The sequence below is a fragment of the Octopus bimaculoides genome, chromosome 17 (genome assembly GCF_001194135.2).
Source record: "Octopus bimaculoides isolate UCB-OBI-ISO-001 chromosome 17, ASM119413v2, whole genome shotgun sequence".
NCBI lineage: Eukaryota > Metazoa > Mollusca > Cephalopoda > Octopoda > Octopodidae > Octopus > Octopus bimaculoides.
In genome coordinates, this window is record NC_068997.1 from 20,735,271 (window position 1) to 20,740,329 (window position 5,059).

Here is a 5,059-nt window from a genome sequence, read left to right on the forward strand (position 1 = left end):
TATATATATATATATATATATTTACTACATATGTGGGAAATTCTATCAGTGGGTGAGTTTGTGGAGTTGTTAGCTAACTCCTCCTGCATCGTTTTATCGATTTTGATGAAACTTGACACGTGAGTGGAACTTATGTCTGGCAACCACAAGGCATACATACATTGTTGAAAAAGTCGATAACAGGGACCCTGGAAGGGATCCTTATATATATGTCTAATATATTTTATTTTAAAAGCCAAGGGAAATAACCCATTCGCCCCTGAAAGGGATCGTTATATATAGTCAAGGGAAATAACCCATTCATTTTCCTAAAATATTTGGTATATATCAAATTGAGTATGCTTATTTCTTAGTATGTGAACCATTAGAGTTTTTTTCGCAATTTATCCAGTACAACCTTTGAAAAAAGTAAATAGTATTTTCCGAAACAATAGATCTACTTATTTCGGTTAGTGACTTATTCACAAATATACCAACACTAGCGCCCCTGAGGGTAATATTCTCTGGGAACGCACAAAAGTCCTTTTCAGAGTTATTTACTTTGAATTGTTATTATCTCATATCCGATTAGCCTATTATTACGTAACATGCTTCAGGATTTTAGTATACATACCTTATTAGTATTTCCTCCTATGTTCTATATACTCTGGGAACGCATTAAAGTGTCAATAAATTCAGTCGCCTGAAGATCGCGAACAAGAAACGCCAAGAAGTGAATTACATAGATTCTGCTTTGTATATACCTACATACACATACACTCAGACATACACATACATGCATTTATGAATATGTATGACTGTAATGAATAATTTTGATGTACGAGATGGCTCTAAGACATCTCTGTCTTAGGGTTCGGCTAAGATGTATTTTGGAAATGATATATATATATATAAGTGTGTGTGTGTGTGTGCGTGTGTGTGCGTGCGTGTATGTGTGTATTCTCATATCAATATATGTGTACACACACTTATGTGTGTATATATATATATATACACACACATACACATATTTTAACATATGCATCTATGCGTTATATATATATATATATATATATATATATATATATATATGAAAATACTTGCATATGTACACACATATTAGACAGACAGACAGACAGATAAATAAATAAATAGATAGATAGATAGATAGATAGATAGATAGATAGATAGATAGATAGATAGATAGATAGATAGATATAATGCAAAATCCTCCCATACGGTCCAGTGCTCAATTTCTAGAGATAGAAGATAATTGATTGGTTAAAACTGTAACGTATTGTTTTGGTGAATCAGTGACATATATAGTGTGTTAGTGGGAAGAAGTATTAGAAACTGTGTGATAGGATGGTGGTGGTGGTGGTGGTGGGGCTATAGAATGCTGGTGCTCGCAGTGGTGGTCGTGCTGATGATGATGATGATGAGACTTATACTGGTGGTTGTAATGGTGGAGATGTTGATGCTCATATTTGGGTGGCGATAGGTATACTGTTGCGTTTATCACATTTTCAGACAGCGCTGAACCATTATGTCTTCTATTTTCAGACATATTGCATCTTAAGACTACATTGTACGTCATAGCTTTCCATTTTCATTATTTTGCGTTGTTTATTTATGTTGTTGTTTTTTGTTGGATTTTTTTTTTTCAAATAATAGATGTAAGACTTATGAGAAGTTTTGCTGCTATTTCTAGTGGATCAAGCTAGAGCGAATTATATATTTACCTTCTTTTCTTGAGCTTATGTTATCCGTCGTGATTGTAGATGTGTTGGCGTGGTTTACCTTTTTACTTTCATCTTTTACTTGGTTTAATGATTGGACGGCAACCGCACTTGAGACACCTCGTTGAATGACTTTAGTCGAAGAACTCAAACCCAGTAATTATATTTTTAAAGCAAGGTATTTATTCTCTCGGTCACGTTTTGTTGAACCGCCGTTACGTAAACCGCTGGACGTAAACAAACCCAAACTGACCGTCACGTGGTGGTGGAAGACAAAGACAAACACAAACACAAGGACACACACATACACACACGCGCGCGTACTCAAACACACACACACACACACACACACACACACACACACACACACACACACACACACACACACACACACGTACACATACACATATGCATGCACGCATGCGTGCGATGGATCTTTACTTTTCTGTCTACCAAACGCACTCACAAAGCATCTTTCTCGAGGCTAAAGTAGAACACACTTCCTCAAGCTACCATACAATGGAACTGAACCGGGAACCATGTAGTTGAGACGCAAACTTCTTACCACCCAGTCACACCAACGAGGATAGCATACTGATTTGTAGACGTAACTTGTATTCTCAGTAAAAATACTTTTATACATACTTAATTAGGGCAGTGATTTGGCAAAATTATAAGAGCATCGGACTAGATGCTATGCGCTATTTCTACCGTTTCTTTGCGTGCTGAGTTCAAGACATGCTATATATATAATCATACATATATTTATACATCGTAGCATCTATTTCTGAACAGAGCCTCCGCAAGTCATCACTATAAGAACACTGGCAATATAGTCATCACGATAAGAAAATGCTTCATTACAAAAGGAAAGATTCTAGTCAGTCACTTGATCTGCTAGAAACACAAACCAAGTGTCTACTCAATTTCTACCCTGTAGTTGTCCTAGATAAAATGACTGCCTAAAAGACAAGGTGATCATTGCTGGAAGATATATGAGAATCGTTATAGGTCTTGTCAGTACGTGCAGACCTGGGGCTAAGCAGCTACAACTCTTCTTCACCGATGTCACTATCAACATTTCTCTTTCAATTAAGCGTTTTCCATTTTCAACATCCTTCATTCAACAAATGACACTGGAGCCACTACAACCACAGCTTGCACCACCACACTGGTCAACTGGAATATCACAAACGCTTAGAGTTCATTAATCTGAAATACCTGAACACTTAAGCAATCAATTGACCACACATCGTAACTGGGTAAATAACATTTGATAGATCGATAAATACATATATATATATATATATATATATATATATATATATATATATATATATATATATATATATATATATATATATATATATAGAGAGAGAGAGAGAGAGAGAGAGAGAGAGAGATAAACAGAGGGAGGACAGAAAGAAAGAGAGGTAGATAAAGAAGGAAAGAATTGTAAGGTCTTCCATTAATTAATTTCAGTAAACCAGTAATGAAATTTGGTAATGGACAAATAGTTAGCAAATTGATATTATAGCATTTGATAAATACTAATTTGGTAATCTGGTTCTGTTGCCATGCTGATTCTTTCGACAACGCTTATCTAGACAAGATCACTCTAAACAACTACAAATTATTCACAAAAGTGAGAATTAAATGGAAGTCAATGATTTGGCTAAAAGTTTAAAAGAATTTTGTTAACGCTACTATTGCGTAGTTTAGCCCTCGGTCAATCCCTAATAAATCAGACTCATGTTCAAAGACATTCTCCTTCAGAAAATCCCGTGCTTTTCAAGCATTGGGTACCCCTGTACAATATTATACAATATGTCTCTTTATGGAGTAAATTTTGAGGCATTTGGTTACTGTTTCTAGTACGAACACCTCGAGTGGTTTCATTGGCTAACATGAAACAATTTTAAAGACGTCGTAGATTAGATCTAGATCACACGCATATGTGCACGTATCAATAGATATTTGTAAAATATAGACACACCATTGGTATAAAACGGTCACTTGGTTTGTTTCCCATAAGGGGTTCAGGACATTTTTTTTTCTGTTAAAAGGTTATTTTTTATCCGATATATTATAGGCTGTTGTCCCTAGACTGCCAACACTTGTTAGTAGCTAGAATATCTTCTAGCCATAAGAATAGGGTTAGTCATTAGGATACAGTGGAAGCTATGCTAATGGTATGCTTTTGTCGGGGAAAAATCATCATTACGATGTCCACTAGTTGGACCGAGTGCGAAGGATTTAGGGGACGCGTTATTAAAATTCCATATATTGAAGTCATATCTTGGCAAATAGTACGTAGTTTCAAGTACTAAGGAAGCTTGAAAATAATCTATTGAAAATGAATATATACCTTACTTGTATGAATTCTCGCTGTTCTGCGTGCAGCCCATGAATTATTATTTGTTTAGCCAAAGGAGAGCAATAAACTGTAAACAGGTTGCTTCCACTGTTTCAAATTTAAGTCCATCTCTCTCTCTCCCTTCCTCTCTCTCATACATACATACATACATACATACGTACATACATGCGTACACACACACACATGTATGTATGTATGTATGTATGTATGTATACACTGTTTTAACAGCACAACAGTGCCTCAAATGTTGTACATCTTGTAAACGTATATAGCTGAGCATACCTTACTGCAGTGAGATAGAAAATCTATGTAAGTTTATAAAAAAATATATCGTTGACAGAAACTGAAAACACGTTGCGAAAACAGGATCAGCATAAATATAACAAATATGCGATAAGATTGAGTACACAAGTTATTCATATATCAAGCAATATCTCGCATAAATACACAATTTCATTGTATAAACTACAAACGCACAATCATACTCTTCAGCCTGTACACATACACACACAAACAAACACACACACACACACACTTATATACATGAATTTATATAAAGAGACACATAGACAGATAGACACATAGATAGATAGGTAGATATACATATATATATATTTATACATATGCACACACACACACCAAACACATATTATATATATATATATACACACACACACACACAAATATATATATATATATATATAAATATTCCTACATCCAAAGCTCTGTATGTGTTTGATTATATGTGCCTATGTGCGCATGTGTGCCTGTGAACACATTTCTGCTGCAATTATAATAACATTATTTTGGTTCGTTTTTGTGCTATAACACAATGGCAAATATAATAGCAAAGTTGTTAATAAATCTTGATTTACAACGCCCACCAGACAGATAACCTGCAGCAGAAGAAGCAGCAGCAGCAGCAGTAGTAGCAGCAGTAGCAGCAGTAGCAGCAGTAGCAGCA